This window comes from Heloderma suspectum, chromosome 12 (genome assembly GCF_057233095.1).
Source record: "Heloderma suspectum isolate Gila_16-S chromosome 12, 16-S_ref, whole genome shotgun sequence".
Classification (NCBI taxonomy): domain Eukaryota; kingdom Metazoa; phylum Chordata; class Lepidosauria; order Squamata; family Helodermatidae; genus Heloderma; species Heloderma suspectum.
Window position 1 is genome coordinate 4,804,016 of NC_139469.1, and position 27,352 is coordinate 4,831,367.

Genomic DNA, 27,352 nt, shown 5'->3' on the forward strand with positions numbered 1-27,352 from the left:
ATCTGGCCCCACCACTTCCTGGCATATAGAAGGGGAAGAAATCGAAGCAGTGACAGATTTTATTTTCTTGGGCTCCAGGATCACCGCAGACGGTGACTGTAGCCATGAAATTAAAAGACGCTTGCTCCTTGGGAGGAAAGCTATGGCAAACCTAGACAGCATAGTAAGAAGCAGAGACATCACCTTGCCGACAAAGGTTTGTATAATCAAAGTTATGGTTTTCCCAGTAGCAACATATGGCTGTGAGAGCTGGAGTATAAGGAAAGCTGAGCGCCGCAGAATTGATGCTTTCGAACTGTGGTGCTGGAGAAGACTCTTATGAGTCCCCTGGACTGCAAGGAGGTCAAATCAGTCCATCCTAAAGGAAATCAACCCTGAGTGCTCATTGGAAGGACAGATACTGAAGCTGAAGCTCAAATATTTTGGCCACCTAATGCGAAGAGAAAACTCCCTGGAAAAGACCCTGATGCTGGGAAAGATTGAAGGCAAAAGGAGAAGGGGATGGCAGAGGATGAGATGGCTAGATAGCATCACAGATGCAATGAATATGGACTTGAGCACGCTCTGGGAGAGAGTGCAGGACAGGAAGGCCTGGCGTGCTATGGTCCATGGGGTCACGAAGAGTCGGACACGACTGAACAAAAGTTATGGAAACTAGCAATGGAAATTGCAAGTTCAAGAGCAGTATGCTGCTGGAAAGCATTTTCTGCGGAGCAAACGGGGATGGCTCTTGCTTTGCACCCTGCTTGTGAACTTCGGTCATCCATTGTGGCCAACAGCATCTGTGGTTTAGAAGGACCTTTGGTTCAATCCAGCAGGGCTCTTCTTATGCCCTTAGCCATGACAGCTAAATCAAACTTCCACGTTCGGAGGCAGTCTACTTCTGAGAAACACATGCTTGAGATCAATGACAGAGAAGGTGGCTACCTCCATGCCCTGTTCGTGGACCTCCCAGAGGCACCAGACTGGGAAGGCTACAGATGTAGAAGATCTACAACTGAACACCTTGGTTTTTGGACCAAAGAACGTTGGCATTCCACGCTCTCACAGGCCCAGAATATGGTGCCTGAAAGCCCCGTTTTCTCCTGGGACCTTTTAATCCCTGTTTGTCACTTCCTTGAAAGGTTACGGGAATATCTGCGCTCCCTCCACACGTCAGCTAAAACAGTTTGCTAAGCGAGGCGAGCAGAGAGGGGTTGTGTTGGCTGGATATACCAGCCACATTACGGCACTGGGAAAATATATATTTATATTTAATACATCAGGGCTTCTATCTTCCTTTTCATGTATGATGTTTACTGGAAGGAGAGTGTGAGCCACAACCGCTCAGCTATCTTATGCAGGTCAAAAGCACATCATTAATCTGATACTGGGATCACAGAGACCCCAGTGAAGTCACAATTAAGAACAACAGCAGTGAGATGTATTTGTCAAGGATTGAGAATCCGTGTAAAATATGCTGTTGTTGTTGCTATTATTGTTGTTGTTGTTGTTATTACTACCACTACAACATAGTGGCTCAACTAAGCACAGGGAATGTTGGGGGTCTGCAGTGACTCCAGGATTAATTTCATGGGGTCTCTCAGAACCCATATACTTTCCTCATGCACTTTTTTTGCACTGAACTCAAAGCATCCAGGAGAGGTCAATAAAAATGCCGAATGGATGTTAACACCATATCTGAACTGCTGTATCAACTTAAAGCACCCATTAATGTGTTAAGTGAGAGTTTATACTACGTTGGGGTCATTCAAGACCCCAATATCATAGAGATGTACTGTTTCCTCCCCACCCCACCCTTCCATGGGTTTCTAGTGAACCACGCTGCCCTTTTAGTGAAACTTTCAAATTAACAAACAAACAAAAAGCAGGGAGGTGGCAGCTCTGAAATAATAAATGTCTTTATTGTAAGATGATAGATTTATTTAGTATTACATTTACATCCTGCCTTTCCTCCCTTTTTATATCCTGCCCCTTTTTCTAACTGCTAGGAGGGGGAGTAACCAAAGGAGCCATAAAAAACGGACCCGCTATAGTTTCCATAAAGAACCAAAACAAACAACCCCCCCCCCCCCCCAGCAGCTGCAGTGGGTGTGAAAAGTCAGGTTGCACACTGCACGCTCCCCTCCTGGGCATGCACTGACCCTAGCGGTGATGAATTTGCTCCCCATGCCTAGATGTAACTCTAAGAGACCCTGGGGAAAGAGGCAAAACCCTGGAGAAAAATTATGCTAGCAACATGTGCTAACAAAATTTTAAACAGGTATTCCCACTCCACCGCAAAAAAATGCAAAATCAGGGTCAAAATGGGACTGTGATTTATCATGGTCAGAAAGCAGGCACCATCCCTGATAAACAGGGACCGTTGGGGTGCATGGTGATTTAAAATTTGCATGTACGTTATTGCAATATGGTGCATGCTGATGTTTTGCCAAATTCCAACCTTGTACTGCGCAATCCAGGCCCCTGAGAGAGACAAAAAGAGGGATCCCTTCTTTTAGCACAAGGCCTGGCAATTTCTCTCCCTCCTCCTCCCCCCGAATCCCCCCTCCCTCCGGCTTTCTCCCAGACTGGCTGACATTTCCCAGACCATTTGGCCGGTGGTCAAAACGCGGCGGCACTTTGAAAGGGTGGCCTGCAGAAAGTTCAAGGATAGGGTGGCCACTTACGTATCGCCAAAGAAGGGGACCAAACAGGACAGCAATCTGCATAACATTTACCTGTGCAAATGTATACCTATAGGTGCAAATTTAGAGATTTAAATCAGGGGTGGGCAATTTGTGGCCCTCCAGACATTTTGGCCTGCAATTCCCATCAACCTGAGCCACCACAGCCAAGGGTGAGGGGTGATGGGAGTTGTAGGCCAAAACCTCTGGAGGGCCACAAGTTAAGCCCTCTGATTTAAACAGAAATACAGTCAACCTCAGCACAGACTGACGAGGTGAGCTGTGCGCCTGCTGTTCAGACTGCTGTGCAGGTGGGTCGGCAGCTTCGAGGCCCCTGTGGCTCTCACCCCGACTTTAAGCCAGACTAGGACTAGACGCCTCTTCAAACCGAGGACCCTTTCAGATCGACAACTGTCCTCTCCTGGCTCTCCAAAACAGAGGACTCTCCTGCGTAAAGGAGGGCACCTGGCCACCGTGGCACGCAGCCGAGCCGGCTGAGTCTCGCAGCAGGGGCAGCTCCGTCTCCCTCGACCTCTTTTTCCGAGGTGCTGGGCGAGGAGTCCTCCTGGAAAGCAGAGAGGCTGGCGCACAGAACTCCAAAAGCCCGAGCTGACTCTGAGGATTGATGGATCGCCTACTGCAAACGCTCCCTCTCCCTTGCCATCCCCCTCGCTCGTTTCCCTTCGGTGTGCAGCAGAGTGTGCGCGTCTCTCTCCCTCTCTCTCTGTCTCTCTCTGCCTGCCTAGCACTGCTCGCTTTGGTAAGAGGCTGAACCAGACAGAAAGCAAAATAAATCGGAGACCAGAGGATTTTAATGATGATCATTAACAGGGGAATTGGCAGGAGGGGGGGAGGGTCCTCGACTCGGTCCCTCTTGGAGGAGAGGGGAAGGCAGGCCATTGCTCATGGCCAGAGGGGAAGGGCCACAGCTAAGTGAGCGGCAGAGCGCTCCCTTGGCGTGCAGAAGGTTTCGGATTCCAGGCCCAGCATCTCCAGTGAAGGCACAAACAGGTGCCCTGCGGCCCGCGCAGCAATCCAAGTGGCCCCGCCGCCACCCAATCCCGCGGTGCTACCGACGGGGAGGGATGCATGCCAGGGAGGTCACCCACCATGTGCCTTCCTCCCCCACAGACTCCGTTCCTCCTCGCCTGCCAAGCAGCAGTGCAGCGGAGCCAGGCTGCACGCGGACGAAGCACCGGCACTTTTTTACGAGCTGGGACACTGATGTCACCTGCCGCCCTGCTCAGAATTCCCGGTTCCCTCTGAACTTCGCCGTAGCAACCCGCACAGCAAGTGGGGGCAAAGGAATTGTCCCAGCAACAATTCACCGTTCTTTCTTGTCCTGCAGAGTGTTCTGGGGTGGCCTGGTCTCGAACGGGCAACCAAGGCCCATTGGTTAGTTTGGCAACAGAGCTGCTCCTGTTGGGGACAAGAACTCCGAGAGCTGGTTTGTTGATGTGGATCGACACAACTGCCTGGATGGCGTGGCTACTGGGACTGTCATGATGGCTGCCTGCAGTTCAAAATTTACCACTGTGCCTTCACTTCTAAATGCCTCTTTGGTGGGCTGAGCAGGGTGATCGGGGTACAGAGAGGTCTGCCTTTCTCCACGCCTGCAGGAATTGCCTTTGAAAGCGAGGATCGTGCCGGCTGTCACCGGTGTGATCTTCGCTTTCAGAGAGGTCTCAGTACACAGGGAGGGAGAGGTTTAAACTGCCCCATCTCTGCAGGCTGAGATGGGGTGGGGGAGAAGAGTGAGCATTTTCACTTTCTCTCCCTCCCTCTCTTGCTCTGCAGCAGTGTAGTGGACCCAGGACCTGCAGGGACGTAGCACCAGCAGCTTCTGATTAGCAGGGAGACTGACATCTGACGTCAGGGAGACTGATGTCATCCTAGTGCTGTGCCGAAAACTTCTCCCACATTTTTTTCAACCGTTCGCATTCAATCTGATAGAAGAGAAATTACTTTCGAAAAGAAATTCAATGGTGAAGAAATTTTGGAGAAATTCTCATGGGCTGAGTTTGGGTTTCTTGGGCTGACCTTACTTAGGAGTGAGCACAAGCGTCCTGTTTTGCATTGTACAATCATTTCTCTGGCCACCTGTGGCCTCCTCAGCTTCCCACACATCAACTAAAGCCCAGTTTAAGGCACCCTGAGGCAATTCCTCCTATAGGGCTTTTTCAGATCAGGATGTGCGGGCAGCCTGGGAGGCTAGCTGTGATTAGGTAAGCTCGAAACCACCACAAAAATAAATTATAAAACATCCTGAATGAGGCAGAACAACGGAAGCCTCTTTCATGGGGGGAGAAAACTTTCAAGAAACTGGAGGACAGGTTTTGGCAGAACACTAATTCCAGCTCGTCCCTGGAGCTGGACACCACACTGCCCCCACCTGCATTGCGGTGGATGCAAACTGGGGGCCGGCCTGCCAAGACAGTTGATGCTGTTGCAGCACAAAGACCCCCCAAACCCTTACCAAAAAAAGAAAGAAGCTGTGCTACAAGCCCTGCCAATGGGGAGCCCTACCTGGGAGAAACGGTTGAGAATGTCTCTTTCCCCTGGAGAAATTCAGTGAAATTGTCTCCCAAATGTCTCTGCCCACAAGTAAGGTGGAGAATTTCAAGAGGCCCTTTGCACACAGCTCTACATCATCCGACACCCAGCTCAGGCTTCCTGTTTCTCTCTGAGCTTAGTTGCAATCTTCTCAATAGCTGGAGGAAAGTGGATTTTCCAGCAACACTTGTTCCCTGTCGTCATGCAGCCTTTTGGGGTGGCTTTGTTTGGAACGGGCGATCGATACCCATCAGCTTTACAGAAGACCGACGTCTAGCAGATGAAAGCTCCTACAACCGGTTAGCTGATATGGATCCACACAGCTGCCTGCATTTTTGGACTCTCCTCGGGGGCGTGGCTACGGAGATGGTCATGATGAATGCCTGCACTTCGGAACTGACCACTACACCACTGTGTGTCTGGGTCTCTGTTTGTTTGGGTGTCAGGAAGGGGTCTGTGTGTAGGTGTGTTTGAGATGGAGGCAGGGAGGTAGGCTTTGCATGTGTGCAAGGGTGTGTCCCCGGATCCACCGCCCAGCAATGCATGTGTTCCTTGGGGGCAAAAAGGTTGCTATCCCTGAGTTAAAGGATCCCAGGCAGGGTCAGGGTGGGGAAGATGCTGGAAAGCTGCTGCCAGCCAGAGTAGGCAGACCAACGGCAGCTTCACATCAGAGAATGTACTTTGCATACAAAAGGTTCCCAGGTCCCACCTCTGGCATTTTAAGTCGAAGCAAGGCTTGGAAAGACCTCTACCTGTGACCTCAGCAAGAGCCTGTTGGGTGGAGTGGAGGGCACACAAGATGGGCATGAGAACATACGGAGCTGTGAAGGCCGGAGGGGTGGGGAGGGAAAATTTGGCTAACAACGTACCCCTCCCCGACTGCAAGGACTCCCCCGCCCCATTTTTCAAATTTTGAGGAATGCTGACAAAAGCAAAGACTCCAATGAAATATTTCCCCTTTCAGAACACTTCAAGGCAAGGTTTCTGTGGTTTACTACACAATTTGCGGTTTCTATTTTTAACTCCCCCCCCTCCCCGCCATTTCTCTGCTGGTAAAAAATAAAATCCACGTGCGTCGGTAGCATTGGGGCAGCAAGATGTAGCTTTCTCCTGCTCAGTTTCCATGTAGAAATAAAAGGCATTCATACCGCCAGGGCTGCTGCAATCCAATGTGTTACTTGCAAAGAAGCTCCATTGAATAGAGTGGGTCTTACCTCTGAGCACACATGCATAGAATTGCTCTGCACATTCCATGCAGATGCCAAATACTACATTATTTTAATATGCTATGTATTAAATGTGCCTGCCCGAACCCTAAGATCATCCTCAGGGGTCCTTCTCCGTGAGCCCCTGCTGAAGTAAGTGAGGTGGGTGGCTACCAGGAAGAGGGCCTTTTCTGCTGTGGCACCCCAGCTGTGGAATGAGCTCCCTCGAGAGGTTCGCCTGGCACCTACGTTGTACTCCTTCCAGCACCAGGTTTTGTGCTCCCGGTATTTTAGCATTTTAGCTTCCTAGTCTTTTGGCGTTGGCTTTTTAAATCTGTATTTTAAATTTCTGCATTGCTGCTAGGTTTTTTTCTGGTTGTATTCTTATATGTGGTTTTAAGCATTCATATTTTATATTGTTTTATGCTGCAGTTTGTGGTTTTTAATTTTTGTGAACTGCCCAGAGAACTCTGGCTATTGGGTAGTATAGAAAGAAAGAAAGAAAGAAAGAAAGAGAGGGAGGGAGGGAGGGAGGGAGGAAGCATTTTATGTTGTTAAAGCAGCAAAGTAAGTTTAAGTTTGCTAATAAAGAATCAGAACTGGACCGAAACTTTTTGCTGCCTGAGGCAGAGAACAAGATGGTGCCCCATCCCATTCCAAGCACAAACGGTGACTGGACAGGCAGTTGAATTTTACTGCATTTAGTTACTGGGGACGAGATGTTACCCTCCACGGCACTTGAAGGCAGCAGTGCAGGCTGTGTGGCATACAGAATTCTCCTGCAAAAACTTACTGCCACCTCCCAGCATCTGCCATCTGAGGCAACTGCCTCGCTCTGCTGAATGGCAGGGCCGGCCCTGTAAAGTACACATCACCTATATTTCAATTTCTGTTCTCCCCCCACAAACCCACAGAAGAAAGCCATTCCCCCCGCCCCCTAAGACTTCAACATTTCCAGAAATGCTGTATCTCTTGATAAGAAGCTTCTTTACACTGAGTCAGATCCGTGGCCCATCAAGGGCAATATTGCTGACACTGACTGGCAGCAATGGCTCTCCAGGGTTTCAGAGAGGAAGTCTTATGCCGTGCTTGAACGGGGAGCTTTTGCATGCAAAACAGATGCTCTACTGCTGAGCTATGGCTCAACACATCTGAGACACACGGAGGATTATGCCAAGCCAAACAAAATCTTGCTAAATTCTAAAGTATGTCCTACAGTCATCAGTTTAGACTGGATGCTTCCTTAGATATACGGACTGCTTATATTAATGTATATATTTGAAATAGAACTGTTGAATGCTTCCCCCCGCACCCACTCTTTTCTTCTTCTTAAAATCCATGGTGTTATGAACGGTTATGGTGTATGGATTTCTTGTGTGTCACGTTCTTCCTCTTTTTTTTCTGTTGCTGTTTTTTGTGTCCCCGCCCCGCTCCCCCTGGCCCCCTTTTTCTTTGTTTTTGTTATAGCTGCAAATAAAAAATGAAAAAAAAAAGGGCAGACCATTCATCCATTTGTCTCAGTATTGCCTATTCTGATTTTGCAGGGGCTCCTGAGGCTCTCAGATGAGGGTTTTCCCTGTCCTACCTGGAGATGCCAGAGGTTGAACCCGGGACCTTTTCCTATGGAATATAGTTCAGTGTATTAGCATATATATATAGTACTCATCTAGCATGACGTTCCACACCTCCGCCTCCCAAGCAGTTCTGGAAGCCCAGGCAGAAGAGATACTACGGTCTAAATGGTGAGAGGAAGGGGGAGATAAGCTTGTCTTGGGGGAGTCTGCAACTTTCCCCCTTGGAAACAGACACCGAAATGCCTTTTCCTCTTTGGGCTGATCCAGCAGGGCTCTTCTTATGACAAAGGACAGAATAATCAACTAAAGTGACATCATCATTACGTTGTCGTTGTTGTTGTTGTTGTTGTTATTCACCATTAATGAATATGGTGGGTAAGGAAAAGAAAAGAAAAGATTCAAGATGGCCTTTTCCATTTAAAAATGAGTGATATCACTTTTTAAGTTACAATGCTTCCAGTGTTTCAGAAAGGCACCTGTATTTTAATTCAGTCCATTAATGCTGAAAGGTTTCTTGGCTGATTGATGCATGGGCAGTCGTAGGCAGAACTCTGGCCAGGGGATGCAAAACTGCACCTCCAACCCCTGGGCCTTGTATACCAAAAACTAACATTTATCCCAGAAGGAGGTTCTGGGGAAGGAAGCGAGGGAGAGCCCTGGAGGGCCCCCCGCCCCCCCCTACCTTGGCCTCGCTCTCCAGCAGCTAGCTTTTGGCAAGGCTTCCATCAGCCCTCGTGGCCCTGCTGATGCGCTTGATGCTTTGCAGGGGGGTGCTGCGGATCAGGACCCGCTATGCTTTGGGATCCTTGAATGAAAGTCTCCAGGCGCTATGATGATTATTCAGGGCGATGGTGCCTGAAATTAAACCCCTCTCCGGCACCAGCATAGGTGTTGCCGGTACTTTATGGTGGAATCAGCCGGGGGAGGGGGGAACGAATGTTATGAAGCCTGCACTTTCCTTGTCGTTGTCAATATGCTCTCCTCCAAACTTCAACAAAGTCTTGGCTGCGGTCGCTTTCTGTGCTGGCTGCAGAGGGAGCTGAGAGAGCTGGGGGAGGAGGAGGAGGAGGAGATGAAGCTTCTCTTCCTCCCTAGCTAGCATGCAAACAGAGCACGCTGCTTGGTCTGTCCTTCCTCCACCACCTCCTCCTCCTCCACTTCCATCTCAGTTGGCACCCTCCACTGCCAGCATGAAACACGCCCGCAACAACGAATCCCTCAAAGACGTGCTTCGTAGTGGATGACAGAAGAGGGGGCGGGCCAGATCCGAATGTGCCGCGGGCCGCATCCGTCCATGGGCCAGAGGTTCCCCACCCCTGCTCCAAAGCGATGCCGAAAGCCCAGTTCTTCAGCTGCTCTTTTTCTGCTGGAAACTTTTCTAAAAAACCTTTGGGTGCAGTTTCGCTGCCCGAGCTTAAGCCTTCTCCAGCCCCACGTGTTGCCGTCCGACTACAGCCATGACTGTCCCCACGCATGGGGGAGGCAAGCGCGGCTGCCAACGTTGCAACCAGCTCCTGCAGCTGTGCCTTCAGCAGTGCCTTGGTCTGAAGCCAAGAGCGGGTGGCGCTGCTGACCTCCGGGCCCTGAAAGGCCTCCCTCTGCAGGTCAAACCTCTGCGAAGGACAGGTCAAAATATTGGCAGTTTCAGAAGCCAGGCAGAGTGATTACAGGCTGTGGGGTGGTTAGACTTCATGGTCTCACGGGGCCCCTCTTTGGATGGCTGTGTCACTGTGTCACTTTTCTTCAGAATGTGGTAAGACAGCCCAGCGCTGTCTTACCACACTCCGCCCACCCCGCTCGTTCTACTGGAGTGGCGGGGGGCACCGGACATCTGCCCCAAATTCCTGTCCTGATGGCACTATTGGTTATGGGGGGTGGGGTAGCTGGAAGGTTCATTGAAGCTGGAAGGAAGCTTCAAACCAAGGCAGCAACCTCGGCTGGGCTGGTGGTTGCAGGCGAAAGCCCAATACGGCCTTGGAGGGCGGCTTGGTTCACTGGCACGAGCAATCTCAGCAAAGGATTCTGGGCTGCTCCCTCCGCTTCTGCATCCAACCCCTCTGCCCATCGCTGCTTCAAGAGGCCCACAAATGGTGCCTTCTCTGCCCCCGTCCCTCAAAACCCTGAAGCTCTGGCTGCAGAAGAGAAACAAGACAGATTCACCCATCTTGGCCAAAGCTTAACTGCAGCTGCAGAGGGGAGGGTGGGGAGGCTGGAGAAGGGGGGAAAGGTCCCAGCCTGGAAAGGTCACCACACACCATGCATTCAACAGGTAAATTCTGCCCTCAGAGGCGAACTCGATGCTGTGACCTGAAGAAACCGTGCAACAGTTTGTTCTGGTTCTGACCTGTATAGATTTGTCAGGAATGATTAGCCAGCCCTGAGAGCAAAGACAGAAACATCTGTGTTCGGAAGAAGCCTGTCTCTGGGCACCACATGCTGGGGGAAGACTGCAGCGCCCTCCTTGCAGGCTGCTGCTGGAAAGAGAGGGGCCCTTTAGACCTGTGGGCCCTTTGGCCCGATCCAGTCAAGCACATCTTGTGTTGCTGCACCAGGCATGGCAAACGTCCTTCGGCCTGCGGGCCGACTTCAGTTCCACAGGAGGTCTCAGGGGCCACCTGCGAGTGATGGGTGGGGTCAAAACAGCAATAATAATAATAATACCAGCCCATTTTAGCTTTAAGTTCTTACAGCCAGTAATGAAGCCTTAGGAGAGGCATGGGGAGAGAGTGCAAAAGCCAGGAAGCCACCAAAGGGTTAGCGTTTGGAAAGGGAAGGGGCGTGGCCACCTAGGCAACCCCAGAGCAGTGGGGGCTGGTGGCTCCAATGAGACTGGGGTGGTGAATCTGCTCCGGGTTTCAGTCAGAACCAGTCAGGACTCTAAAGGAGCTATCCAAGGTGCTTCCTCCAGAGGGCTGCATTGGACCCTATGCATGCTGGATTTGGCTCATGTGCTGGAGGTTCAACACCCCTGCATTACACTAATACAAGCATACGTTGAATGCACGTGATTCGCTTTCTGATTTTATATATTATTATTGGCACGCATCATTTGACAAGGCATCGGAGAGATACCCTGAGTGCCAAGAGGGTGTTTCTAAAGCCACTTGCGTTCCGGTATTGCATAGCCTCCCCGACACACACACACACACACACACACACGCAGAAAGCAGCGGATCAGAGTCACAACAAACGCAGCCGTCAGTGCAGGGACGGTCCCATGAGGGTTTAAGTTCTTCAATTAGGGCCCTAATTATAAGACTAGAAAACTCCATTCTGTTGTCTGTGCACATAACACACAAACACCCCCCCCCATCCTTTAAAAGAAGAAAAGGAAGGAGGAGTTAGATGAGGAAGCCGGCATCTTTAATGCAAGAGACGGGTCTGCTGAGATTTGGTCTTATTTTGACTTTCATCTCAAAGAGCTCTCTTGGGAATCTGTTCAGCCCAATTTAAATCGACTCTCCGCCCCCACAGTCCTCTCCCCACCCTCCCTGCCGTTCTGGACTCTGCTTCCTTGTGAAACAACAACAAGCAATATGCTCAAACACACACACACACACGCTCCCTATGCTTGTAAACAGCTATTTACTCATCAGATATCGGGGGTCAAATAGACCCCAATTGAATCATACTTAAAAACACACACCCACAACACCAACATTGAGGTATATTTCATAACCCTGAATGAATGCCAAAAAAAATAAAAATTTTATTTTTTATAGTACAATAATGATATTTGGGGTCTGTAATGATCCCAGTTAATTCCTACGGTTCTATGAGACGCCGGGTACCTTATCCATGCATTTCCCCGCTTCAGCTCAAAATCTCGTAGAGGTATCAATGACAAACACCTTTTTATAGCTGCACAGCTATAATACTTTGGGGAGGGGCTGAGTCTTAATGGGTAGAGCCCCTGCTTTGCAGAAGAAAATCCCAGATTCAGTGCCTGGCATCTTCAGGAAGAGCTAGCAAGGCCGCCTGTCTGAAACCCCGGAGAGGCACTGTCAGTCACTCCAGACAATATGAAGCTAGAATGTTCACCATGTGGGGGTCATTTCAACCCTTCAAAAAGTAATACTAATTTAATTAAAATATGTTTAAACCACCTCTCATCCTCACCTTCAACCAGGGCAGTATACAAAGGGCAGGAGCAAAACTCCACACATCAAAATAAAGTGCAATAATACAACAAAGACAAAACAAGTAATTCGTTTGTTCACGTTGGGCGGTATCCGTGCTCTAGCAGAATGGACCGCTAGCATGACAGGAATGGGAGGGTCCTGAACCAACCCTGGAAAGGAGAGGAAGCGCTCATTTCCGGAACGGGGCAGGTCAGTGGCACGCACAGAAAGGAGTTGCGCTGACCTGCCCCAATCCGGAAACGTCTGTTCCTGCTCATTTCTGGGGCTATTTCAGGAACTGCTCGCTCCTGTTGTGCTGACGGCCTGTTTGGCTGGTGCAACGGAAGTCGAGGAGGTGGGGTGGAAGCACTGGACGCCGCCCATTTGCTTTACGCAGTCTGGGGGTTCGTCACAATTCCCAAAGCACAGGAGGGTTAAGACAACAACAGAAAGTGAGATGACAGAAATAAGAAAACAAACAGTATTGGCCCAAGACAGACAAAGGCCAGCAGCTTGCGAAACTTTTCATCAGATTCTTCCAATCAGATGTGTAGCCCTGGAACCTGCCTCACTCAGACTCTCTCAGCCTAACACACAACAACCCTACAAGGTAGGACGGGCCAGATGATAGTGACTTGTTCAAGACATCCTGTTGAGTTTGAGGCTTGGCAGAGGTTTGAATCCAGGTCCCCTTGGTCCAATTCAGAGACTCCATTTGAGATTTAAGTGTCCGGGAAGGGGAAAATTCACTTTAAGGTACAAAGGCCCATAAACCTCATGTTGACCTGGTTCACATGACACAACAGCCCACTCTGGCTTAATTTACCCTCCGAAGGCTGTCGCGTTGTGCCGGGCTCCGCGGGCACCATTTTGGGGGTTGTTTGAGGGTTAGACAACCCTCAAATAACCCCACCAAAAGCCATGGGTTATCTGAAGGTTGTTCAACCTTCAAACAACCCCTGCCGCCGGGGTTCGCATGCCATGACAACCCACAGCAACCACTAGCCGGAGCCTGCATATTCAAAATGGCAGCTGGCAGGCACCGTGGTGTCCTAAGGGTTAATTGATCACAACACGGTGGCTTGTTGTGACTTGTGAATAGGGCCTCTGCCTCCTCCACCATACCGCACATTTGGGTTTTCTCTCTTCTTTTTGAAATCTGGTATTATTATTATTATTATTATTACTACTACTACTACACCTTTTTTCCTCTTGCAAGGACCCCAAGGCAGCTTACATTGTCCCTGTCCTCTCCATGTTTATCCTCACAACAAACCTGTGAGGTAGGATGGGCTGAGAGTCAGTGACTGGCCCCAAGTCACCCTGCGGCTGAACAGGGACTAGAACCTGGGTCTCCCCAGCCCCAATCCAACACTTTAACCGCTGCACCATGCTACCTCTCCCTCCTGTGTCATAAACTGTCCTTTTCCTGCTCTGGCACGCCCCAAACTTTAATCCGACAACGATCCTGCGCATTCACCCCCGAACTTAGCTCCTTCTCGCCTTTCCTACCAATCACATTGCAGCGTTTGTTTGTTTGTTTGTTTGTTTGTTTTAATGATCCCACATTTGCACTGCGCATTCAAATCGCATCGAGGCGCATCAGCTCCCACTCACAACCTGCTTCACTCGGCTGATTTTAATGGGATTGCTCGAGTCTTGAGGATACTTTTTCCTGGATTGCAACCACCGCACCTAGACCACACACTCCCACACAGCTCGCCTGCTTGTGAGTCGTTCTTCTGTGGCAGAGAACGGGCAGCAATCCTGCCAGCCTCTCACAGACCGAGGTGGTGGCCACTTCAAGTCTCTGCTCCCGTTCTGCAACAATACTTCAACGTGCTGCATCCGTTTCCTTGTCATAATTTACAGCATCAGCAACGACAACAAGGGTCACAGAACCGCTCTTCTGTCGACCGGCACTGCTTCCACGAGGGCTTGAAGAGCCAACATTTATGAAAAGGTAATAACGCGAGGAGGAGGCGACGGGGGGTGCATTTGGCCTGGGAAAAAGAGGGCCACGCAGAGACCTCTGAGGGGTTCCAAATGCACCACCCGCTGTACAGTGCAAACGCTTGCTAAGGTGACTGGTCTCTACAGCCAGAGGAAATGCTGGTTCTCTGCCCAAAGAAACCCAGCGAGAAAAGACACGCCAACGCCGTGTGTTAAGGCGCTGGCACGAGAGACGGGCTGTTGGGTTTCCATCCTCCAACTTTTTACAGGTCTATTGAGGCATTTTCCAAAATAACTCTTCAAGCAGTGGGTTTCGCCCTGGCCACCAGAATCCCCATCACTATAGATTTCACATTCTTTGTACTTCAGAAGTGCTACTGATTTTTTTTTTTTTAAGACACAAAACGTCCCCTCCCCAACATAGAAAGCACCCCTAAAACTGAATTTCTGCTTCACTCATGCACTTATGTACCAAAACAGAGGAAGGAAGGAAGGAAGGAAGGAAGGAAGGAAGGAAGGAAGGAAGGAAGGAAGGAAGCAGCTTGCTCAGAATTTTGCAAGAAATCCAGAAACCATTTCAACAGCAAACCAATTTGAAGTGGGAGAGGGGGACACGCCATTTCACACTCAACAACTCTGCTAAAGCCATAAGATCAAAGCTGCTGTTCTAACCCCCCTCCCAAGTGCACTGAAGTGGCAAATGGCATAAGCAGAAACATAAAACCGGTGAGGAGGGGGCTTGGTGGAAAAGAACGCAAGGATGCTGATGAATGAATGACCACAGAGCTTTCTGCCGCCCCACCAATGGAACATCAAAGCACGCAAAAGAGAGATCCACGGTACCTGCTTGGAAGTATTCCCGTCCCTTCTGCTGCCTGTCGTGTGCTTCCTCGCTCTTTTCCTCTTCTGTTCTTCCAGAGTGGAGTGGCCTCAGATTAGATCCTTTGGAAGGGGGAGAAAAAAAATGAAGGGGGAAAAAATTGGTATACAGCACAATTCTTTCTTCTTCTTTTCTCTCTCTCTCTCTTTCTCTCTCTCTCCCCCCTTTTCTCAGCAACCCTTTGGAGCTCCTGTAGACATTATTCATGGACCACTAGGGGATAGGAGGTAATTAGGAACGGCCCTGTAGCATCCAGTTTGAAAATTTAATGCCAGTGGTAGGAGTGGTGGATGTGTGTGTGTGTGTGTGCACGGCTGTGTGTGTGTGTGGGGCTGATTGGTTGGCTGCAGGCTGCTAAAAGCAGACGGGTGTGTGTGTGGGGGGGAGTGTGCTGATGGAGATGAGGGAGAGGTGAAGGCTGGAGAGAAAGGGAAAAGGATACAGGGGGAGTGGTTTAGGTTTTTCTCCCTGGTACTATAAAGACATCAGGATGTCCAAGGAGACTGAGGGACCAGTGGCAGCATCTCTCTCTCTCTCTCTCTCTCTCCCCTCCCTCCTCTTTCTCTCTCGTTTTTGTGTTGAGTGGGTGGCAGCCCTGCCGGTGTGTGATGTGTGTTCCGTGCTCCGTGTGTGTGTTTGTGCCAGGAATAGCAATCAGAAATAGAGGCAGCCCACAGAGCATAAAAACGCCATCGCGCAGGGGAGTTGAGAAAAGCTGCAGAGTTTTTGTGTGTGTGCGCGTTTTGTGTGGGTTTTTAAAAAAATAAAATTAAACTCTCCGGAGTAAGAAGGGGGGGAAGCAAAAAGAGAAATAATAAGAAAAAAAAGCAAGCGGGGGGCGGGAAGCAAGGGAGGTGGGAGCTGGTTTTCTTGTTATCAATCTATTTCACCGCTGCCAGGCTCCCCTTGAAATGCAATCACATGGAGAAAATACACACACACGCACACAGGGTGAAAGAGCACAGCAGCATGGAAGCTGAGTGAGAGGTCCGGGTCAGACAGGTGGGCTAGTAAAGTGGCTGTTGGAGTGGGGGGGATTGGAAGGGGGGAAAGCAGGGGGACAGGTCTGTTGAGAGGGAGGCATCAGACACCTGGAGCGTCTCCTTACTCCATGCCGGCAGCAGCCGCAACCGGAGTAGCGACTGACACAGCAGGAAGGAAGAGCAAAGCTCAGGGGTCCTCAGATCTACTGCGGGACATTGTATGCACAGCGTCCTGGCAAATGAAAATCAATGGTGTCTTGATTTACCTTGTGCGAACGCTGGATTTTGGAGGGGGGGACGATAAGGAGGAGTCGAATGACAGAAACCTAACAAAGAGCCAGGGTTGCTTCCCCACCCACCCGTTCCCATCATTTTTACCAATGAAGAAAATGATAAAGGGTTCCAAAGCCCAAGCACCCAGTACCCTCTGGCGCCTAAAGAACTGGCTGGGATGATGGGAGATATAGTACAACACATCCGGAATACACCCGGTAGGAAGGCTGCTTAGATCATTCCTGCGTCAATGACAGGACTGGCGTCAAGTGTCGGCATGGCATGGCACCTGCCGATGGACCATCCCCCAGCAGGGACCCAATGACAAGAGCCCTCTGGAGTTGCTCCTCCTCTGCACTCTTGCAACCCGCTTGTCCACCTGACTCTCTCTGGCCCAGACCATGGGGGTGCTGAGATGGAGGAACAAGAGGTGCCGCTGCCACTTGCTCCATGGCTCTCTGCCTGTCGAGCAAGCGAGTGGTACCCATGATGAAGAAGAGGATGAAGAGCGAGAGCAGCTGGAGAGAAGGCAGATGTACTGATGGAGGGAGCGCACTGAGGACGCCTTGCCCAGAGGCCTCCAAAAGCCTGGAGCCAGTGGTGGTCACCGAAGAACTGAGCTTGCAAGGCAAAGAGAGGAGTGGACTGTAAAGCATCACCCAGACCAGCAAGGTCCTCCCTTTCACTGGCACACTCAGGTCTGCCTTGCTCCCAGCTGGCTCCTACAACACTACCTCCTTGATTCGGAGAGAGATGTGAGTAGAGGAGTGAGGTTTCAGGGCTGCAGAGTTTGCCCCACAGCAGAAATATCCACACTGCCTCCTGGAGGAAATATGCGCCTGCACGCACCCTTAAGGGAATGTCCGACCCTCTCTCCCACAGAGAAAAAAAAGAGCAACGTTTGTGGCCTAGTCTCCAAGAATGGGAAGGGAGGTCACAATCTGTGTGCAAACATATGCCCTGCCCCTGGCAACAGACAGGTTGTCATAGGGCACTTCACCTGTCATCACGATGCATGTTTTCCTGGCGTGTATCTGATGTAAGAAAAGCCCTGCTGGATCAGACCAGACGCCTCTCTAGCCCAGCATTCTGTTCCCACAGTGGCCAACTGGATGCCCCAATGGGAAGTCCACAAGCAGGACAGGAGTGCAACAGCACCCTCCCACCCATGACCCCAGCAACTGGTGTGCATAGGCTCACTGCCTCTGGTACTGGGGGGAGCACATAGCCATCAGGACTAGTAGCCATTGATAGCCTTCTCCTCCAGGAATTTGTCCAACCCCCTTTAAAGACATCCAAGTTGGTGGCCATTGCTACATCCTGTGGTAGCAAGTTCCATAGTTTAACTGCGCTGTGTGAAGAAGCCCTTCCTTTGATCTGTCCTGAATCTCCCACCAATCAGCTTCACGGGAGGACCCTGTTGAGTTCTAGTATTATGAGAGAGGGAGGAAAAACTCTTCCCTTTCCACTTTTGGCACATCATATATATTTTCTCTCCTCTGGTCTTGTTACTAGAATCCCAGAAGGAGGATGTTCCCCCCCCCCTTAATGGTAGTGGATTTGTATTTCTTTTCTTCAAAATCGCAGTTTGGTTTTACTTGGGACACACAATCTCTCAGCCAGGTAAAACCATCTGTTTTACTCTGTGCCTGCATGCTTTCAGTGTCACATTACTGTGGCGTGTGGCCGATTAAATACAATACCATTGCAGGAATTCCTCTTCTCTTTGGAGGGCAGAGGCAAATTTAAAGGACGTATAATAAAGTCCACAAACCTGTCGAGTCTCTTCTTCCTACCTGTGCTTATGATTACTGCCCTCTTTCATGCTTGCCGCCACCACCATTCTCTCTCTCTGTCGCAGTCTTTGTCTGTCTGTCTGTCTGTGTGTCTTTCTTTCTTTCTTTCTTTCCCTCCCTCCCTCCCTGCTCTGGGGAGAGGAAGGCCCCCAGAGAACTGTGTTGCATTCAGAAGGTTCCAGGTTCCATTCTTGGCCATCTCCAGTTAAAAGGCAGTTTGCGCTCCAGCTAGTAAATGGTGGGGGTGGGTTCCACTGGTGGGGGGGACTGAGAGCGGCTTGTCCAGGCCCCGCTCCAAAACGTGGAAGGACCTCTCTCTGCCTGAGACCCCAGAGAACCCCTGTCCAACAGGAGCAGATACTACGGGAAGGTTGGCCCAAGTCTCTTACTTTGCAGAGAACAGTCCTCCATTTCAAGGTGTTTGCGCTCCAGCTAGTAAATTGTGGGGGTGGGTTCCACTGGTGGGGGGACTGAGAGCGGCTTGTCCAGGCACCGCTCCAAAACCTAGAAGGACCCCTCTCTGCCTGAGACCCCAGAGAACCCCTGTCCAACAGGAGCAGATACTACGGGAAGGTTGGCCCAAGTCTCTTACTTTGCAGAGAACGGTCCTCCATTTCAAGGTGTTCCCTGTCTGAAGGCCTGTCTGATCTACATTCGGTTTAAAGAACGCCAGGAAGGGAGGGCAGCAGGGACCCAGAAGTTGCTGTCCATCCACAGTTAGCAGGTGCACAGACTGAACACAGAGGCACACAGGTCACCTGGCCACAGTCTCCCCCACTACAATGAGATGTGCTGCATTTCTATTTAAACCGCACCGAATGTTTCCACATTTGCCTATATGCAAATACATGTCCTCCTTTTTGGCTGATGGTAATGGGCCAGCCGAAATACGGGGCTGGATGGGCAGGGAGCTTGACCTGGTGAGCGTCAGCTTCGCTTGGAACACGATCACGATGTCTACACTTGAACATACATGGAAGTCTCAGGGGGGAAATCCACCGCTGTGCCGCCAGGTACTGGCTCACAGTAGGACACACACAACCACGGGAGAGGATGGGTGTCTGGACAGTATGATGGGATCACGCCCTTCCAAGACACAGGCTCCCTGTGTACTTGCGTTCATTCCTACATTGGGTTTATACCAAGGGAAGCCATGGTTTGAGCATGAGCTTTTCTGACTGCAGGAACTACTTACTAGGGACGGTTCCTATTTTCTCATCCATGTCCCTGGTTAATCTTCACGGTGATCTTGCCCCCATTTTTGCCTTTTGGGAATTCCTGTGTTAACATGTTGTTCTTTTGTTGTTTATATTAGTCCCCCCTGCCCGCCCTCCCCAGTATTTTCAGCTCTCTTCCCACCAGGGTTTTAGGAGGTCATAGAATCATAGAATCATAGAATCATAGAATAGTAGGGTTGGAAGGGGCCTACAAGGCCATCGAGTCCAACCCCCTGCTCAATGCAGGAATCCAAGTCAGAGCATCCCTGACAAATGGCTGTCCAGCCTCGTCTTGAAGGCCTCCAGTGTGGGAGAGCCCACCACCTCCCCAGGTAATTGGTTCCATTGCCGTATTGCTCTGACACTCAGGAAGTTTTTCCTGATGTTCAGTCGGAATCTGGCTTCCTGTAACTTGAGCCCATTATTCCGTGTCCTGCACTCTGGGATGATCAAGAAGAGATCCTGGCCTTCTTCTCTGTGACAACCTTTCAAGTACTTGAAGAGCGCTATCATATCTCCCCTCAGTCTTCTCTTCTCAAGGCTAAACATGCCCAGTTCTTTCAGTCTCTCTTCATAGGGCTTTGTTTCCAGTCCCCTGATCATAGGTCAGTCTAGGAACATAGGAAGAAACGACCATATACTGAGTCAGGCCATCTAGCTCTGCACTGTCTTCATCAGGAGTAGGCAACCTTTTGGGGCCATGGGCACATTGGACCATTTGAGAACCTGTCCCGGGCACCACCACAAAATAGCCACCATGCAGTGGAGGCTGGTGGCTCTGATTCCCGTGGGGTGGTGAATCCGCTCCGGGTTTTTGTCAGAACACTAAAGGAGCTATCCAAAGTGCTCTACACCTGACTGAAACCCGGAGCGGATTCACCACCCCACGGACGTCGGAGCCACCAGCCTCCACGGCTGCCACGGAAGGTGTGGCAGAGGACAAGCCACCTGCCCCAAAGGCTGAGTACAAGGCAGAAGTCTCAGCCCCAACTCTCTTTACAGTTCCTTTGAACCCACACTTTTCAGCACCAACAGAAACCTGTTTCACAGCAATCTCAACTGCCGGTAAGAAAACATTTTTTTTTTTAAGTGTGTGTGTGGGGGGGCACCTTGGCAAGTGCAAAGGAAGGCGTCTGGGGGCACCATGTGCACCATGCCACCTGTCCGTGGTCTGCACCAACTGGCACAGGCTCTCCAGGGTTTCAGACAGGTTTTGTTCCCAGCACTACCTGGAGATGCCCAGAATTAAACCTAGGATCTTCTGCATGCAAAGCAGTGTTAGTCTGGCACTGAAAGGTTAAATAAGTTTGCTAACAAAAAGCCGAAGAGGCTGTTTTAAACTGAAGATGGCTAATTTGATCTGGAATGGTTGAAAAGTCTGAATGAGGATTTTGGAGAGACCTACCCTTTAAAAGACCCCAGCCTCATATTTAAGAAGACCCTATACTTATATTCCAGACCCCTCCCTAATCTATGGGCAAGAAGATCCTGAAATCGTGATTCTATACTAATTAATTTGATGGCATCGTAATACTTTTAACTAAGACTTTATAGGGCTGACTATAAAGAGGGGGGAAATGTAGCTACGGCCCCCCCTTGAGTGGGTTCACCTTGCAATGCATCCACCTTGCCTCTGGTACACGTGCACGCAAAGACATGCGCATGAACACAAAGCGTGCTTCCAGATGGACGGCCCTTATCGCTACCAATCAAAAGAGGCTGCGCAGTGGTTCCATCCTTCCCTCCGTAACGGATCTTTTGCAGAAAGAGGAAAAGGTGGAAGGAGGGGTGGGAGAAGTCGGGAGGGGTATGAGTGGAAGATGGCGACGTCGGGACCCCTCTGTAACATGTTGCGGACGAGGGAGTGATTGCACAATCAAAGCCTCGCCTGGAAGCAAGGGAAGGCGTCATGCGTTGTGCAGCTTGCTGTGACACACACTGCTACTTTGAACTGCTGCGAACATTTTTACAGACAATTACGTTTTGTAAACATAAGGAGGTAATTATCCAAAAGACGGTACCCCTCTTGGCTTTTGAATCGATGGAGAGCAGGGCTGTTGCAGAGAGCCTTCCGCAAAGATGTTACAGTTGGGGGAGGCAGTGCTCCTTGGCGAAATGTTGAGAGTTATGCTGCTAGAAGCTTTCCCCTGTTTTGTTCTCCAGAAGCTGGAGCCTGTTTTGGACTACAAAGCTACCATCATCCCTGACCACTGGCCATGCTGCCTGGGGCTAATGGGACTTGGCATCCGATATCAAGAAAGCACCAGGTTGCCGGAGTGCATAATGAAGAAAGATCATGCAACGCAGCAGTCACTGTGATGGCCTAGCACTGGGAAGAACCAGGTTTGAATCCCCGCTTAGCCATCAAGCTCACCGCATGACCAATCTCTTAGTTTAATGTACCTCGCTAAATGGATGTGAGGATAAAATGGGTGGGGGTAGGGTGGCCAGGTGTCCTACTTCATAGAAGACAGTCTTCTAGTTGACGGCATCCTCTATTTGAGGGGTTCTCCAGACTAAGCATGGTTTGAAGTAGAGGTTTGCATGAATTTATTTCTATACTGCCCAATGGCTGAAGCCCTCTGGGTGGTTCACAAAATTAAAACCACGGAGTGCAGCATAAAACAAGATAAAACATGACAGCTTGAAACCACAAAAGAATAAAAATTAGCAGCAATGCAGAGATTTAAAATATAGATTTAAAACACCAGAGCTAAAAGCTTAGGAAGCTAAAACGACAAAATACGGGGAGAATGAAAAGGTCTTCATCTGGCGCTGGAAGGAGAACAACGTAGATGCCAGGTGAACCTCTCTAGGGAGCTCACTCCATAGCCAGGGTGCCACAGCAGAAAAGGCCCTCTTCCTGGTAGCCCCCCGCCTCACTTCCTTTGTACAAAATTGTATGAGAATTTTGGTTTTGCTCTCAAACGAGCGAGTGTGCCTGTTCGAAGCCCTGAACACGATCGCGATTATGTCCCCCCCCCCAATGTTTGCAAATGGCCGGACATGTGCTCAAGGTCTATTTGCATGACTTTCTCCGTTCAGTTTTGCGCAAATTCCCCAATTTGCGCAAATTCCCCATATTTGCACAAATTTCCCCTGTAGGCAGGATTAGCCCCACTTTAGTCTATGGAGCAAAGCTGTAAAATTTGGGGAGATCTGCCCAAATTTCACATGTGATTGATGCTCGATTTGCGCAATTTCCCCGTTTGCAGCGATCGCAAACGCGAACAGGAACAAGATGAGCAGCGAGACAATGTTCGGAAAATCCTGGCGATCCCGAACATCACTTGCTCGCCCATCCCAAGGTTAGCGTCAAAGACCATAAGGAGGAGCGAGAGCTGCAGGGGCCTTGGAGCTGCCCACCCACACCTCGCACCTGGAGAGCAGACTGAGCAGCAGGCAGGCAGGGTGGTCTTTCCTGCTATGGCGAGATGCGCTGCATTTCCACTCAAATCACAGCAGTGATTTCTGCTTTGGCATCTCGGTGGAGGAGAGATGGGCTGTGCATGCTGCCTCAAGCTCCTTAGAGGACAGGTGAGGAAATGCATGAAACACACGTCTTAAGAGGGGTGCAGGCCTGTGCCAGCTCCAGGTTTTGGAGGTCCCTCGGGGAAGGCCCCCTCTGTGGGCCCCCTCCCCAGTGAGTACCCTCTCACCGCCATGGTCACCAGCTGCTGCTCCTCCTCCTCCTCCTCCTCATTGCCCCCACTTCCTTGCTTGGCAGGCAGAGAGCCAGGGAGCCAGCAGGCCGGGGCATCTGCTGCTGCTCCGCTCCTCACCACCACCACCGTTGCCTGGGCCAGAGCGAGAGCCAGGAGAACACGCAGGCTGCGATGGTGAAGAGCAGGAGCCAGCCCAGGGGGCTCTTGTCAGGGGGGTGCTGCGGGGGGCAGGTCCTCGGTAGGTGCCCCACCGTGCCCGCCTTTGACCCGGCCCCGCCAAGGGTGGTGCCAGTGGTGTCAAGAAATCCAAGAAAGGGATCTGCAGCAGGATCCATTCATTGCTCAGGAGCGGTGGGCTAGTGGGGGCGAGAGGTCCCGCGGGGGAACCAGGCAGGCCCTCATGCCTCGCTGGCCCCGCTGGCTCGAACGCCCACCATGGCCAGTGTGGGAGCTGCCCCTTCTGAGCTGCTGGTGAGGGGCGATCCTCCGAAGAGACCTTGCCGGGTCCTCTGCTCTGAAGGATGCCCTCTGCCCGTGCCCTCTTCCTCCCAGTTTGCACACGGAGGCCCCCTGGGCAGGAGAGGAAAGAGAAGGGACTGTTCCTCGCCTACTCTTTTCCGAAGCGTCGGCTCTTTTTTCTCTCCACAGAAACCGCCTCCCTGTTTTTCCTCGGGCCCCTCCTGCGGTGACCTCGGCTGTATCAAGTGGAACCCTCCCTCTGTGTCAGCCTCCCTTGTTTCCATGGAAAGAGTGAATGGCGAACCCTTCCCGGCGGTTTATTAGAATTCCTTTTATTCTGACGGAAGGCGGCTGAGTGGAGGAAAAAGCTTTAATATGGGCCTAATGGAACCCATGGGAAGATCAGGAAGGAAGCCTCAAGGAGAGGCACAACTGGGGTGGGGGGGATTTCAAGATAAAATCCCAGGCAGGTTGTTTCTCCCTCCCTCCCACCCCAGCGCTCCCTTCAGAAGCCGTTGCAAAGCAGCGAGTGAAGGCGCCATGAAAATGAACGTCGTTTTATTTTTAACAGATGTTATGAGAGACGTGCCAGTAATTCTGCAAGGCAGGCGCAACTAAAACCTCATTCACCTCTCTCAGGCTGCCTTCTGCTGGTCCCCTCCCTCTCCCTAGCCAGGGGGGAGAAAATGGTTTCTTTCACAAATTACGGAGTATGCGTCTGTGCGAGATGAACTTGCGAGGGTCATGTGCCACGCAACGCACACAGCGCTTTAGAGAGCAGAGAGGGCCAGAGAGAGGGGGGCCCTGGATCCCAGGTTGGGGAGACAAGGAACAGAAGGAAGGGCAAGGTGGGAGTAGCAAGGCGAACAGGAAAGCAAATATAGTGAGTCTTGATTTCCACTGGGGACTCTTACGGGGTTCTGCCAAAGGTTATGGAGGGGAAAAGCGAGTTTGTAAGGGAGAGAGAGAGAGAGAAAGAGAGAGGGAGAGATGTCTGTGTAGGTCAGGGATAGTTTTAGACTACAACTCCCATCAATTCTATCCAGCGTGACCAAACTTCAGAGATGATGGGAGTTGTCTACCCTTGGTGTAGGTATTCTGGGGGGTATATGGGGCAGCAAGAGAGAGAGTGGAATCATTTAAGGCAGCAGGGGATGAGGGCTGGCTCCAGAGGGTGGCAAGACTGGGCATTTGCCAGGGGCCCAGACCAGCAGAGGATCCACCACCCTAACAGCTCTGCCGTTTCCATTGTGCACAGTCTCCGAGAAGATGTCACAGAGAGGAAGGCCAGGATCTCATCTCGATCATCCCAGAGTGCAGGACACGGAATCATGGGCTCAAGTTACAGGAAGCCAGATTCCGGCTGAACATCAGGAAAAACTTCCTCTTAGAGCAATACGACAATGGAACCGATTACCTAGGGAGGTGGTGGGCTCTCCCACACTGGAGGCATTCAAGACTAGGCTGGGCAGCCATCTGTCAGGGATGCTCTGACCTGGATTCCTGCATTGAGCAGGGGGTTGGACTTGATGGCCTTGTAGGCCCCTTCCAACCCTACTACTCTATGATTCTATCATTCTAAGATCAGATGCAGCCTAGGAGCACTTTCATTTGCATGTCCTTCCCTTTCCATGTTAGATGGTGCCCCAAATCCTGGCTCCAGTACTGCAAGGGATCTATGCAGATCTGGGGAGGCATTTCTGGAATAAGGGAGAAGGAGGAGCAGAGTCTTTTAAAGGGGCAGGTGGTCAATGGGGAACTGGGCAGGGGTTCTGGGAATACGGGGCAGCAAGGGAGGAGCCATTTCAAGGAGGAGAAGACTTTTGGGCAGCTATCAACAATCTAACACGGTTTAATGTTGCCTCTCTCCCAAGATTTCTTCCTCCAGCTTAACCTCATTCTCCCCAGCAACAGATACTGCTTACTCATAAAGATACTTCACATTTGCCCGAGACGCAGGACTTCCCCACTTCAACCGTTTCCTCTTTCGTGTTCGACATGTCCTCCAAGCCTTCTGCACCATCTTCTCTCCCTCCCTCCCCTTTCCCCTCCCTCCCTCTGACTTACGAGGCCTCGTGGCTCTCCAGATGACAAAGAGCTGCCAAAATCCGTGGGGGAGCCCCCACCTGAAAGTCTTAAGATGATCACTGCCGGGTCTAACACAGCGCCTTTCGAACTTTCTGCTTCCGGGGAACCCCTTCCACATCCATTTGTCTGCCAAGGGCACATATGCAACAGTGCTGCTGCGCACCGTCGAAAATTGTGGGGAACGTCCTGCAGTGCACAAGCAGCTCACATTGGGTAGTGGTGGCGGCCTCTTGGGCACCGTCATTCCCTGTGATCAGAGAGTGTGCCCTGGCACACTCAGCCATTGTGCACAACCATACACTCTGACAGTCCCATGGGTGATCCCTATCCCCCCCCCGCCCATTAATTGCTTCTTCCATTCTCGCTTTGGCCCCTGGTGAATGCTTTGCTAAATTTTTCTCACTGTGAGTTGCTAGCATTTTTGTTCTTCTGCATTCAACTCCCTCCTCGAGGCAGTGAACTCTCTGAATGGGTGGGTGGACGCATCTCTATTGCACAACCACGTGTGCATGCACTAAGGTGCCCTGCTGCGCACAATCCGCAGTTTCACATTGCACAACTTATTTATTTATTTATTTATTTTATTTCATTTCTATACCGCCCAATAGGCGAAGCTCTCTGGGCGGTTCACAAAAACTAAAACCAAACAACACACAATAAAACAATTTAAAATATATAGAACATTAAAACCACAATATAACAATACAACCACAATAAAACCTAGCAGCAGTACAGGAGTTTAAAATACAGATTTAAAACAGCAAAGATAAAAATTTAGAAAGCTAAAATGCCTGGGAAAATAAAAAGGTCTTCACCTGGCGCCGAAAGGAGTACAATGTAGGCACCAGGCGAACCTCACTAGGGAGCTCATTCCAGAGCCGGGGTGCCACAACAGAAAAAGCCCTCCTCCTAGTAGCCACCCGCCTCACTTCCTTTGGCAGGGGCTCACGGAGAAGGGCCGCTGATGATGATCTTAAGGTCCGGGCAGGCACATATGGGAGGAGGCGATCCTTCAGGTAACCTGGCCCCAAGCCGTTAAGGGCTTTGAATGTTAACACCAGCACTTTGAATCGGGCCCGGAAATGGACTGGCAGCCAGTGCAGCTGGAAAAGTACTGGCGTAATATGAGCTCGCAGGCCAGTCCCTGTTAACAATCTTGCTGCCCTATTTTGGACCAACTGAAGTTTCCGGACCGTTTTCAAAGGCAGCCCCACGTATAACGCATTGCAGTAATCCAGACGAGAAGTTATCAGAGCATGGATAACTGTAGCTAGGCTATCTCTGTCCAGATAAGGGCGTAGTTGGTATACCAGCCTAAGCTGATAAAATGTGCTCCGTGCCACTGAGTTCACCTGTGCCTCAAGTGACAGTTCTGGATCCAAGAGCACCCCCAAACTACAAACCTGATCCTTTAGGGGGAGTGCAACCCCCTCCAGAACAGGTTGAATATCACCTAGCCGGGCAGATGAACCACCCACTAACAGTACCTCCGTCTTGTCTGGATTGAGTTTCAGTTTATTGGCCCTCATCCAGTCCATTACCGTGCCCAGGCACTGGTTCAGAACAGCCACTGCCTCACCTGGTTTTGATGAAAAATAGAGGTAGAGCTGGGTGTCATCCGCATATTGATGGCACCTCAGCCCACACCTCCGGATAACCTCCCCCAGCGGTTTCATGTAGATGTTAAACAGCATGGGGGATAAAATAGAGCCCTGTGGAACCCCATGGCACAATTGCCATGGCACAGAGCAATAATCCCCCAGCACCACCTTATGAAATCGGCCATCCAAGTAGGAGCGGAACCACTGTAGTGCAGTGCCTCCAACTCCCAACCCAGACAACCTATCCAGAAGGATACCACGGTCGATGGTATCGAAAGCCGCTGAGAGGTCCAGGAGAATCAACGGGTCGCACTCCCC

At 50.7% G+C, this 27,352-nt stretch overlaps 1 protein-coding gene across 5 annotated transcripts in view; it reads right to left on the bottom strand.

Annotated features, from left to right (window-relative positions):
* RAI1 (retinoic acid induced 1) overlaps positions 1 to 27,352 on the bottom strand; it is a 211,641-nt gene that overhangs the window by 122,513 nt on the left and 61,776 nt on the right. For all 5 annotated transcript variants that reach the window (XM_084818186.1, XM_084818184.1, XM_084818183.1 and 2 more), the window contains one exon: positions 14,916 to 15,014. The gene's annotated coding sequence lies outside the window, so the exon portion shown is untranslated. The remainder of the gene's footprint in view (positions 1 to 14,915; positions 15,015 to 27,352) is intronic.